Source organism: Paralichthys olivaceus, chromosome 9 (assembly GCF_024713975.1).
Source record: "Paralichthys olivaceus isolate ysfri-2021 chromosome 9, ASM2471397v2, whole genome shotgun sequence".
Lineage (NCBI taxonomy): Eukaryota > Metazoa > Chordata > Actinopteri > Pleuronectiformes > Paralichthyidae > Paralichthys > Paralichthys olivaceus.
Genome location: NC_091101.1, coordinates 15,172,537 through 15,186,502, shown reverse-complemented (window position 1 = coordinate 15,186,502; position 13,966 = coordinate 15,172,537). Strand labels below are relative to the sequence as shown.

General features: G+C 42.7%; 1 pseudogene; it reads right to left on the bottom strand.

Annotated features, from left to right (window-relative positions):
• Nucleotides 1–646: 646 nt before the first annotated feature.
• Nucleotides 647–13,916, bottom strand: LOC138404809 (trichohyalin-like; annotated as a pseudogene).
• Nucleotides 13,917–13,966: the final 50 nt, after the last annotated feature.

Below are 13,966 nucleotides of genomic sequence, written 5' to 3'. Positions count from 1 at the left end.
TGGGGAGCTGGAGACAATCCCAACTGACAGTGGACGAGACGTGGGGTACAACCTGAACAGGTCACCAGTCTATTACAGGGAAGACAACAGACAAAACCATTCACTCTCACATTCACACCCACAGTGTGTACAGTCTCTAATGAACCGTCTTTGACTGGTAGGAGAGAGACAAATCTCCAAAACAGCCCTGCAAATTAAAAAAAATCCCTGTTTTCTAATTGTGTTGATGCATCTGTTTCCAATAATTGAATTGATCTCTGGATGGATTCATTAACGTTGTCAGCCCATAGAAAGAAAACCCGATGCTTTGTCTTGGAAATACATGTTTTGCCAAATCTCAACTATGAATCAATTTTAATGAAAATGTATCGAAGCCAGAACTGTTCTATTACACACGTGCATGCACAGACATTGTAATAACAGGCTGTGGCACAGGAGGAAGAGCGGGTTGTCCACCAACCAGAAAGTCGACTGTTAAATCCCAGTCTCCCCTATTCCTCGTGCCGAAGTGAATTTGGGTAAAATACTGAACCCAAACTTGCTCCTGACCGCTGCTCCAGCAGTGTGTGAGTGATGTGTGATGGAGAAAGTGCTGCACAAAGATGTTATAGAGTGATCATCTATACTAAAGTGCGATGTGAATACAGACCTTTTACCATTTAATATCATATAAACATTTATTCTCTGTACAGTTGTAAGGATTCAAGAGGAAATCAATATTATCAATCAATCACTGATAGAAAAATACATTTGCTGCACCATGGTCACTCCACATACAGGAAGTAGCAAAAGAACATCACATGTGTGCGTTTGTATAAAACAAAAAATCAATATAAGCGTGCAAACGTGACATCGATTAGGTATGAAAAACAGTGTCCCCCATACAAAAACACATAGGTGGTATCATTTCATATACACCATTGGCATATTTTCTTATTATACTCTCTACAAAAAATATCAGTGGTTATCTGTTTTTTTTAAATTAATGATTATGTGCAAATTTTAGAAGTAACATAACATCTGTTTCTGTGTTTTAAAGAAATCCTGCAGATCTGTGAGGAGACGGAGACAGATGAGTCTTTGGAGTGAATCATCTTTTGTCATATTTGGCTTCGTGTGTAAAAATCAAGTGAAAAGACGAACAAAGTGGTAGAATGTTGTGTCAGCACATTATACAGTAGGTGTTGCTTTAAAAAAGACAGTCGACGTCCGTTCAGCTGTTACAGCCCCGAGAGGCAGCAGTGGGGGTGAAGCTACAGCATCTGACACGTGATCAGTCGCAGTCTAACACAGTGTAAAAAACGAGCAGCAGAAGCAGATGTTCCTCCAGTGGTAGCGAATGTCACAGTCAGATTTTTAACAATGAGATTGAGCTTGGCTTTAAAAAGCATTTGCTTTGATTGGCAGCAGCTCTGGCCTTTTCACCTGGCCGCTGCATCCCCGCTCCGTTCATGAGGTGAATCCAGGGGGTGGGTCTCTGAAACAGGAAGTTCTTCCCTAAGAGAAAAGGAAGTTGCCAGTCTTCACCTGCTTTTACAGGCGGGTTAACTTTCAGTGCGGAGGCAGGAAGCTTATGCTGTTTTTAGTTTGACATCTTCAGTTCATCGTTTTGAGGTTCGTTGGTGGGTCACAGGTCGTTCACAAGCTCGTGGGTAAAGAGCACGTGGGGAGAGTTTTTCTGATTGGTCGACCTGAGCCTCACATGGAGAGGTTATCTGAGGAGTGTGACGGTGTCTCAGCTGAGGTGGAGGTTAGGACAGCTCCTCAGAGGGCTGCAGCTATAGATGGCTGTGCACACACACACAGAGAGAGACACACACAGACACACACGTAGGACACACAGGACAGAGAGAAAAATAGATTGAACTATATATTCTCAACCTCTGAAACAGTGGATCTTATTTTTAGTCAAAAGTTGGAAAGACGAGAAAGAAGGAGAGGAAACAAAGTTCTTGTGACAACTAGAGTGTCACTCAGTAGAGTGCATTTAAATTCACGAGATCCAGATTCGCATTCCTCTAAACATGTTTTTTTGTTGTTCTTTTATCAAGATCCATGAATTATTGACACAGATATTTTGTAAAGGTTAAGGTGGAAAAAATCTGGTCCTGATTGGACAAAAATGTAATAAGTTCTTCAAGAAACAAATGGACAGGTGGGGAAATATAATGTTCTGATGCAAAAACACAAATACATGGACACAGAGATGCACACAACTCACCGTTCACACCTCGACCCCTGGTGAGGGAGATTCTCACTGAGATGTGTTGTGATTGTAAAGAGACACTGACAAAAAGAAATTTGATGCAGTACCAGGTTTCTGATTAAATCATTACAACATTATATTATTATTACCACTGTGTGAGGTGTAGCAGTCGGTCAGTGTTGGTCCGTCCTGAACACGGTGTGGACACTGTTTGAACTCAGACCGTTAGATCCCAGGGTTTGGACGCTGATGTTGAGCGGGAGGCTCAGGTCGAGGTTCTCCGCGATACACTGCAGACACAGAAACAACATGTGCAGCACGTTAACTGCTCTGTTTTGTTTATCGCAGTAACAACAGGACACAGTGATGCACAATTAGCATCAGGGCAGACACTGATACCTTGGTGCACGCCGAGCTCATGACGGATTTGTGGAAGTCCCCATCTATAAACACCTGAGAGGCCATTAAAGGAAAATAAATATTTAAAATCTTATTTAAATCTTCCAAAATCACTGTCGATGTATGAATGCAGCTGCTCGTCTCCTCTGCCTACCCTGTATCCATACACAAACGTGCCGTTACTGCAGCCCAGCTCGTCCAGCGACGGCCTCTCCCAGCCAATCATGAGGCTGCTCTGGCCCACGGTTTTGATGACCTCAACAGAGCGAACCTCCGCTGGAGCGTCTGCAGGGACAAAGAACAAAGAGAGGTCAGACACTTGCTTGTTCATGCAGGAGATGAGACGCAGACTAAATAAGCACTTTTACATCTTCTATTTCTTTTCTTTGTTAATGTGGCATTTTACTTTTATGATGCACCTGTTATTCCTGATATTCTAACACAATAAACCAACATAACAAGACACAGTGCATGCAGAACTTACAAATGAACTCATCTGATTCAATAAAAGTTTATATTGATGTACAGCCGAGTGTTAGGAGGGCAATAAAAAACAAAAACAGCATCAAAGCGCCAGAGTGTGATTCAACATTTTCTCCAATACAAGAGACATAAAGAGTGAATTTACTGGGTGTAATCACGCTGCAGCAATATGCAACCAAAAACCAATATTCTACGATGGTAAATTAGAACATGATGCACTTGTATCCAGAAGTTTTTGTCAATCAAAGATACTTTTTACTTGAAAACTGTCTTCAACAGACAATGTTAATGTCCAATGCTGTTTTTACCTGTTTAACTGTGGAAATACTTTATCATCATGCGTTATTACCAGGTTTTACTATATATATAATTTTTGTTTTTTATATTTGTTTTTTATGCCTCCACGCTGCGATAGACAGAAGCAGGAGGCAAAATGTTTTCAGGTTGTCCCATTCTTGTGAACACGATATCTCATGAATGCCTTGAGGGGAATTTATTCCAATTTGTTACAAATATTCACTTGGACTCAAGGATTACATTTTGGTGGTCAAAGGTCAAGGTCATGGTGGCCTCTCAAAGTATGTTTATCTTTTTCTTGAAGATGATATGTTAAGATCAGCTTGTGGGAATGTCTTCAATTTGGATCAAATGTTCACTTGGACTCACTGGTTAACTGATTAGATTCGGGTGGTCAAAGGTAGTTTTATTAAATCGTGTTACTATCTGTCTCTATGAGAAAGAACTACAACATATTGAGACATAGACTATGCAAGATGCCAGAAAAAAAATCCATAACTCAACTCAGACCTAGCTAAAATATTCATGACCTTGTACATGATATTTTATGTAGTTTAAAGCCTGATGCAGGTTATTGATTTTTTAAGACTGGGATAAGTGTTAACAGTGAATATGAACTCATGGTTATTACCTGGTCTGGGTCTTGCCAATTTTGTCTGATCTCCAGGACCAGTGGACTTCCTGGCAGACCTGTTGGGTGTCTCTGGAGAGCAAGGACCAGACTGGGTCCAGGATGCAGTGAAGACAGGTCCGTCACGTGCAGCAGGGGCAGCACCATTAGAAATATTACATTTAGGGGTAGTTGATTTTCCAGGAGCAGTCGTGTCTGAGGCAGTGCTTTTCAGAGTGTCAGGACATATTGAGACATTAGAGTCAAAGCTATTGGTCCCAAGAGTTAAAGGAGTCGTGTGACTTGTATCTAATATGTTCGGGACAGCAGAGACTTTCTCTGTCATTTCTGGGGATACTGTCATCGTACTGCCACTGTGTGAGGTGGATTTAGTTTCATTAGATGAGCCAGAAAGAGCAGATGTTGTAGTTGCAGATGTGTTTGCTTTAAAGTGATAGTGAGTAAAGATGTTGGGGCTGAATGAAACATGAGCAGCTCTAGAAGCGACTGCATTAAAAAGCGTTGTTGACTTAGCAGCAGCAGCAGCAGCAGGTTTAACTGTTATTCCGGGAATCAGAGTTTGGTTTGCAGCAGCGGTGACTGGGAGAGAGTTGTTATGTGGTTTATTGAAGCTGAGCCGCTGCCTGTTTGTCTGACAGGTCAGATTCAGGTCTGCAGGAGCTGAAAATGAGAGACTTTTCCTGGGATCCTGTCCTCGTCCTCTGATCACTGGAGCCTGGGGAGGAAGAAGAAAACTGTCAATCATTAGACAAGCTGACACAACATTTCATGAATATATCTTCACGTCTAGCATGATTTTTGAGCACAATTGAGAGAAAATTCAACACTAGAACTGCCAAGGCCCAACAGTCCCCTCATGAAACCATTTTTAAATTCACTTGATCTGAATTTTGATGTAATGGGCTCGTTCCTCACCCACATTATATCCTTCCACCCAGTTTCATGCTCACAATCAAACAAAAAATTTAATGGGTGAACACATAAACTCCTCAGCAGAGATAGCTGCACACAAACATACTGTTCTGATGCAAAAACACAAATACATCCACACAAATATCCCCACAACTACACATTCACACCTTAACTGCTTTTTTGCCCTTTTGAGTGGACACAGATGTTAGGCTGGCAAGATTGTGTCAGCCATTTAAAGAAGAAAGAAAGTTTAAAAAGAACTCTTAAATGTACCTGGTAGCTGCTCATCAGAGTCCTCTGCAGTTGCTCATGGAGGTTGATGATCTTCTCGGGGCTGCTCATCCTTCTGCGGGTGCTGAAGGAGGGCGGAGGAGTGGGACTCAGGGAGGACCTGGTTGAAATGGTCAGATCTGGGGAGGACTTCCCTCTCACATCCAACTGATGAAATCCAAATGTCTCTGGACCACCGGATGCTTGGATCGGTCCACTGGCGGACAGAGACAGCTGTGTGGACTGCAGTCCCTGTAAACCCAGCTAAAGACATATGCTACTTTAGTTAGTGGTTTTTGCACGACTGAAAATAATAAAGATTTTCCTGAATAGTTTTTTCCTTCTCATTCCGTCATAGTGAAAACAAAATAATACATGAATGAAATGTTTTTGTGGGCAAAGCTATGTCGCTTGTTTTCCTGGGTAGCACAAAATATATAGACCCTGTAGAGGCGGCCTGTCTTGTGTATCTATAGGAATTGTTTCGCAGCATTGATTCTGTCATTCCTGTTCAAATTTACAACCTCTAAGCCAGAGTAATGAAAAGAAAAACATCTTAGCTGTTTATCTATTTGAATGCATACTTTTTTGCAGTATCTCACCTGTGCAGTATTTGTGATCCAGCTCTCTTTAAGTGCTGTTGCAGCTTCGACACTGGGTTTCTCCTGCACAGGTGAGCTGGTACTTCTCTTCGGTGTTCCTGTTGCTGCAGGTGCGCCTTCACGCCTGCACTCTTGAATATTTGTTGAGGATTCGGTGGACAAAGAAACTTGTCCGTCACTTCTGAAGTCTCTGCATTTTCCTCCAGCTTCAGGCTTGAGTCCATTTTTTGTTAGTGAGAGAACAGCAGGACAGTTCTGATCACGTATGAATCTAGTGGTGCAGTCTTCAAATGGTGAAATAAATCTTGGTATAAACCCAGCACTGTAATCCCCAGTGGTTACGCTGCTTCTCGGTGTGAATGCTGCAGTGTAGTCCCGCAGAGCAGCGTCGCTGAGCAGCAGCTCCACCTGCTGTTTGAGTGTGGAGTCCGCACAGCCGTGTCTGTGCATGGTTTTCATCATCTTAGCTAAGAAGTTGTTCCTCTCCTGACACTTCACCACCAGACATGACAGCTTGGCCTGTTAGTGGACAAAATGCTTGTTATTCAAAACAAACTACAGCAGCATTGATACATGACAGTTGTTACCTGACCTGGCTTCAGTAAGAATGTGCAGCATAAAACAATCTAAGAATGAAACGTTCATCCCTCTTTCCTCACCTTTAAAGGAGCCATATCCAGATCTGTCTGGCTCCTCTTCTTCAGGAGTGCATCATACTACAAACAAAATCAGACAGAACATGTGAAAACTATTAATTCTCTAAATTATATAGTTTAAATAAACATTTAGGCCCATATTACGTCACTATATTTATGGAATGCAAAATAGACAATGAATGGTTTCCACCTTAGCTCTGATGTCGTTGTAGCGCGTGCGAACAGACATGAGAGCGGCATCCAGATCATTCTTGTTGCCCTGTCCTCTTTTTAAAGTGATGTACTCGGAGTTCAGCTCGTCAAGAGCCACCGTCTGAGGGATTTTACACACAGACAAAAACACACAAACACACACACACACACACACACACACACACAAACAAACACAATGAGGAACAGATCTGCAGATTCTTAATGTTGCTGACCAATGAGGCTCAGGAACATATATTTATGTATATATCAATCGTTTCATCATTTGTTCTATAATATGTTCCATTGTGTGTGTAGTCGTTCCTTTCTTCCATCCATCCATCATCTTTACTGCTCATCCATTCACCATTCACACAAACATTGACACCTACGGGCCATTTTAGAGTTAACAGCTAAGTTTGTCTTTGGAGTGTGGGAGTAATCTGGAGAGAAGCCACACAGGCACAGGGAGAACATGCAATAATAATTTGAATCAGGTCTTCAGATTCACACAATCAGTTGAGATCAAGTTTATTAAAGTACAATGTAAAGACTTTCAAAATAAATATTTTTGAATTAAATTTAACAAACCAAGAAGAAAAAAACCATGAACTTACCTTGGCCTTGAGCTGGGCTGTGAGGATGTTGTATTGTTCTTCTATCTGTGTCTTGAGTAACAGAGCATCAGTCCTCTCCCTCAGCAGATCTGTCAGTTTACTCTGCAGCTCCTTCACCTGTGGTAAACCCAAACTGCAGCTCAGGACAAACAATGTCTTCATTTGACTCTGCAATAACTGTCCATTGTCCAAACTAAGGAAGGTATCTAAGGATTAAGGTTTTTAAAGTGTGCAGGGAAACAAGCCCACCAAACAGAACAAAATGTTGAAAACATGAAATCATTTTCTACGTATATATATGGAGTTAAATACCTGGGCGCTGAGGCTCTTGTTTTCCCTCCTGGTTTCTTCCATCTGATTGGCTGCATCTGTCAGTCTCATCACCTTCTCCGCTGCCCTCCTCTCTGCCTCCTCCCTCCGGGCCTCTGACTGACACAGTTCACTTTGCAACTTCTTTGTCTGAACATGCACACAACACATAAACATGAACACACTCAGTTTGTTAAGCTATGGTGTGTCATTCTTCTGCAAACAACAGAGAGAGAACGAAACACACTCTTGAAGACTGAAAACACTAATTATGTCTATGGTTTTATATAAATTTATAAATGTGTCACATTCAAATATCTGTGTTAACATGATAAAGACCTGTCTTTAATATAGTAAGGTCTCTATGCTGTGATTTGGTGCTATACAACTAACATTTAATTGTCCCAACCAACAAATATGGAAGAAAAACAAGGTTCATAGTTTAAACTCACTTGTGTGTGGCTCTTGTCCAGTTCCTCTTGGGACCTCGTTAGTTTTGATCCCAAAGCTTCATTCTCCCTCAGCAGATCCCTTTGCTCCTGATGTCAATCAAAACCATTTTGTGTAAGTTCACAGTATCAAACATCATGATACATGATGAGCCCAAATGTTCATTGGATAAACAGGCTGACTCAACAGACAGTGTCATAAAACACAAATGTGGAAGACGAAGGTTACTGATAACCATGGTTCTATGAATCCTGTTCAACAGTGAATATCTTCCACACGTGCATGAGTCAAATATTTGCATCAAAAGCACAAACAACATCATCATTCCTACAGAACCTTCAACTCACAGTGTTTTGAGCCTTTCAACTCTGTGTGATGTGATCAAGTGAATGATAATGTGGCACCAATAGGTTATTAAAGGTCACATGTGACTTTGTTGATTTAAATATGCATGTGAGACTGATGATATGTAGTGTTGAACACTGCCTCTAGTGGTCAGGAAGAAGGAAGAAGACAAAGCTATACCTGTACAGATTTTCCTCTGTTGTTATTAGTCCGACATCTCTGTGCAGCTTGATCTCCTGTCCCGACCACAGTCTCACTCTTCTCTGTTGGATCAGTGGTGTTTGGATTCACCAGCTGCTGCCTCTGATTCCTCTCTTGTGTTTGTGTTTGGCTGTGGGAATCAGACTGAAGGCTTTGTCCTTCCTCTTTCAGGCTCTGAGTCACAAACGTTATTTGCTCTTCCTCATGTCTCAAACAAGTAATTGAATGTTCAACTCTTTCTTTTTCATCTCTTAAACTGCTCAGGGACTTTATCAGCTTGTCACGGTCGTCCTCCAAAGTGTGAGATGATTGCTCCTGGTGTCTCTGTTCTAACAGACACTTAAGGGAAGTGGTTATTTCCTCTTTCTCCTGTTTCAAATTGAGCACCACTCTCCTTAACTGGTCCCTCTCTGTCTGTAAACTTTGTAGGGATTGCTTGATTTGATCTTGCTCTTCTTTTCCACTTGAATGACGGTCCTCTTTTTCTCTTTCAAGACTGCATAAAGTCTTTGTTAGCTGCTCTTTCTCCTCTTTCAGGCCAATCATGGACCTAATAAAGTGATCTCTGTTATCTTTCAGCCCACAGACCGTCCTGGTGAGTTGCTCTCGCTCTTGTCTGAGACCAGCCAGACACTGAAAGATTCTGTCTTTCTCCTCCTTAAGTCCCCAAACTGTGCGAGTCAACTGCTGTTTCTCCTCTGTCTTTGTCTGGACTGACTGAGCTACTTCTCCCTGCTGCTCTCTGAGAGAGTTTAATTTGCCGATCAGTTCTTCTTGTTCTGTTTTGAGGCTCTGGACTGTCTTGGTCAGGTGACACATTTGATCAACATGCAAAGTGTTTTGTTGGCTGTTCTGCAAGAGATCATGGTGACTGTTATGTTGAGATCCGGTTGCTGACACTGAAATCAAATCATCTGTTTGAGTACTAGACGTAGATTGGGGTTTAACTCTCTCCACAATATTGTCCACATGTTCCTCTGTGTTGCTCTGCTTCCCACTCTCTTCCAACTTTTGCTGAAGCTCCATGATCGTGTTGAGATCATCCTCAGTCTTCCTGGTGAGCTCTGTGATCAAACATCCTTGCTCCTGGTTCTCCTGCTCCAGCCCAACTCTGACCTCCTCCAACCTAGAGGCACGCTCCCTCAGCTGACTTTGCTTCATCTTGATCTCCACCTCTTGGAGCTCGATGTGAGCCATCAGCTCCTCGATCCTCTCTGCCAAGGCTCGGTTCTCCTGATTAAGGGCCTGGGCAAGATCATCCTGGGCAAGGGCAGGAATGTTGTTGTCCTGGGGAGGAGATGACTGGACGTGGCCGATCTGCATGTCAGAGAGGAAGAATTTGATTAGTTACATACTGGATGTAAAGCAAAGCTTCTTCAATTTTGTCAAACATTTAAGAATATTGCAACCCCTACCATTTCTCTTGAAGACCCCTGCTCTCGAGGTCGTTCCTCTGCCTGTTCCCTGAGTTGTATTTTTAGTTGAGTGTTCTCCCGAGCCACCATCTCCAGTTCTTTCTGCGTGTGCTGCAGGGTGGCATCCAGGCGGTCACGTTGCTCTCGAAGGTCCTCGAGATCTTCCCCTAACCCCAAACTCTTATACGCCTCCCTCAGGGCATCAGATTCCTCACTGGGGATTTGCTCCAGGTCTAAGATCCCTCTGCGGCTCCAGGTCTCCAGGTTAAACTCATCTATTGTCTCTGAAGTCAAGGAAAGTGACTGGAAGCTGAGGTTGGGTTTGGAGCCACAGTCTGGTTTGTTTTGTGTGATCTCTGCTGCAGCCTGGTGGTGATCAGGTGGAACTGCAGTCAATGATGGCTGCACCTGCACAGAGATCACAATTTAACATCAGAACAGAAGTTGAGAATAATATAAAAAAATAGGGCAAAAAACCAAACGCATGTTATTGAGATACTCTAGTGTTTAGAAAGGGGAGAGATGCTTGTGCAACATGCAAATTAGTAGAGACTCAACAGACTTTCACTCTTTGGGAACATCCACCATATGTTTGCTGTAATACCAACTCATGCAGTAACAAGTAAGAATAAAAACAAACATATTCCATCTGTCAAGTAAGTAAAATTCTTTTATAAAGAGTTTTGAATGGGAAGGCAGGAATTTATATATTGATTCTTCAATCATGTGTTTTGATAATCATTAATCATCTTGGTTTATGTAGACACTAAAAAAATGCTCATTATCCAAAAACCCATAATTCTATTTTACATATTTTAACATTCAGATACTGCACATAATGTTCAATATCATACATTGAAAACATTTTAAAAATAAAATCTGACGATAATAAAAGAAAAATCATATGTATTCACTAGTGTATTTTTCTCTTTCCATTGAATAATGCTTGTGACATATTCTTCACTCTATTGCTGCTTCATTCCACCTTAAATATAAATAAATATAAATAAATATCACTGTCACCACTGTTAAGTACTGTGTATATAACAGACGGCTGGTCCCAACCAGGAACAAGAATCAAACTATACATTAAAATGTTTGTTCATACACAGCCTCTGTAAAAACTTCATTTCATCAGAGCACATTTAATGAGATCTCAGGACTGACTTGACCCCAGATCCACCACAAGTAAATACTGGATGTGCTAACACTGTCTTACAGTACCTCACACCATGTAAATACAAGAAAGATATTGCATGAGTATGACTGGCTGTGTTTCACTGTGTGTAATTTCATCGTCTGTGCCCAGGCCTCTAGTGCCAATGAGATACTCCCTGATCTAACAAAACTAATAACATTCATGTCTCACACACCTCTGCCGAGCTCCCCTCTGACTTTGTCCCTGGACTTGTGCAGGCGTTCTCGACGACTGACGACGACTGACTGGCTGTTTGGTTTGCAGCTTCCCTGAGGATCAGCTGGAGTCTGTCGTTGTCCTCTCTCAGCTCCTCAACCTCCTCCATCAGTGAGCTTTCAGACAGCTTCATCCGGTGCACCTCTGCTTTCATCTCCTCCACTCTGTTGCCCAGGAAGTGGCCGTTCTCCTGGGCCTCACTGAGCTGCTCCATCAGCTCCCTCCGCTCTGTCATCCCGTCCTCCCCTCTCTCCAGCAACACCCTGAGATCCTCCTGCAGGCTCAAGATGAAACCCTGCAGCCTCGACTCATCTGAGCTCTGCTTTGTGTCGTTTCCTCCTCCTTCTATTTCCTTCTCAGTCTGTCCCTCATCCCCCTCTCGTCCTCCCTCTCTTTCAGGAGACACACTTGGCTGCCATTTCTTCATCCTCTCCTCTTTTCTCTCCTCTTCTCCCTCACCCTCTCCTCTCATCGAAGTCAGCCTCTCTTGCTCTTCCCGGAGTGTAATGGTCCCAGCAGTGATTCTGACCGCACTGATCGTGGCCATGCCGGTGGCGGCACTCACTGTCATGTCAAGGAGCCGCTTCTCTAAAGTGTAGATGCTGTTCTGTAGGCTCTGCTCTCTGTCCCGGGCCAGGCTCAGCTTGTGTTGGAGTTGGGATTTAAAGTTCTCAAAGTACTGAGACTGGCGGCTCATCTCCTCCTCTTTGGCCTTCAGCTGCCTTTGACAGCGCTGCAGTCGCTCCCTCCATACCCGCTCCCCTTGCTCCTTCTCCTGAGTCTGAGGAGGACAGAGGGACAGAGAGGAAGACAAAGACAAGGAGAAAATATTAGACAAGGAAATATCACAGTAACTTCAGTAACCTTTAACCTATAGTAATTGCTACTCCAAGCTTGCTTTACAACATGTTGTCCTCTTTGAACATGTATTTATACTGTAGTAATGTGTAGTATGTATTTACTGTAAATGTTCTCTATGGGGACCTTTGTCTGACTTGTTTCTTATGTTATTTTTTGTATGCGTGAAAAAACATGCAAACTCACCATGGCTCTGACCTCCTCCCTGAGCATGTGCAGTCTTTGGTCCAGCCTCTGGGAGTGTTGCATGCTGAGGCTGAGGCGAGCTGAACCAGCAGACTCTTCTCTAACCTCTCTAACTCTCCGACCTTTACATCACAACACAGACAAGCTCACATTACATCAACATATTAACATTAAGACAGAAGGTTTAGGTACTTACTCGGCTAATTTGATGTAAACCTACACAAAAGATTCAAATAAAATCTCCTGCAGCAAGAAGAGAGATGTTAGCAGCGGTGTGCTCGCATGCAAGTGTGCACTTCAGTCGGGTGCCTGTGATACTTGATATCCCTTCGGCCAAAAGTGAGTATATAGTAACAAGTGTGTGTGTGTGTGTGTGTGTGTGTGTGTGTGTGTGTGTGTGTGTGTGTGTGTGTGTGTGTGTGTGTGTGTGTGTGTGTGTGTGTGTGTGTGTGTGTGTGTGTGTGTGTGTGTGTGTGTGTGTGTGTCACTGGATCCCTCTCTCCTCCAGTCTCTCACCTGTTCCTCAGGTGCCTGTCAGACAGGATGGTTGAACCTGCTCTTTGCTCCGGGACCTTCACACTTTTACAGTGAACCTGTTCAGGTCGGGATCAGTCTCCACAGAGTCAGTAACCATGGTAACAGAAGTGCTTCCGGTACCCGTAGTCTCTGATGAGACCATGTGATCCTCCATTGGTTAGCCTGTGCCCTCTTGGGGAGTTTTACCTGTGGCCCAAGAACTGACGTCTCACACTTATTGAGCAGAGGAAGAAAAAGAAAAAGTGCTTCACATTATCTCTACACTTGATTACATCATTGATACACAGACACATTTAAATACAGACAACATATATGATACATACGCACAAAATACAGTCATCTATTATTCACAATGTCAACAGCTTGTAAGCAAAGTGTCATGCAGCGGCATTTCTCAGGTTACCCCGCCTCCTACATGTAATTGTCCTGTTCGCTCCTGCACCTCCTACCACATTTCAAAAATCCTCCCATCCCAAAACATTAAAGGACAATTTCACATTTACATTTTGTCTTAAAACAACACTCACATGCCTGTATGTGCACTGAAGGATTTTATGTTTGTTGTACTCATTCCTTAAGTTCGTAATCAAGCAGGTTTGCTCGCTTAGTGATTAGTTTTACTTATTAGTTCGGCTAATGCATAACTTGTCACAGGCAAGAATCTACAGGTAACAAACAATTCAAATTAGTGTAACTAGAAAATCATTATAATACAGATTTTGAAGAGTAAAACTAACAAGACTTCAATCAGCGTTAATTTAAGTTGATTTTAATATTAACCTGTTTTTTGTGCTTCACTCCGCAATTCAATCCTCTGAGCGCAGCGACCAGCTTCCAGTGGGTTTTGCTTGGACTCTGCGAACTGAGTTGCGCTGCTGTTTCCTTAGAAACTCCACAGACGTTGAACTTTGCCAGAATCCTCCAAATCCAGTTGGCACTCAGCTCGTTCACCCCCCCCCCCCTCCCACTCAACCCTGTACTTTCACTCT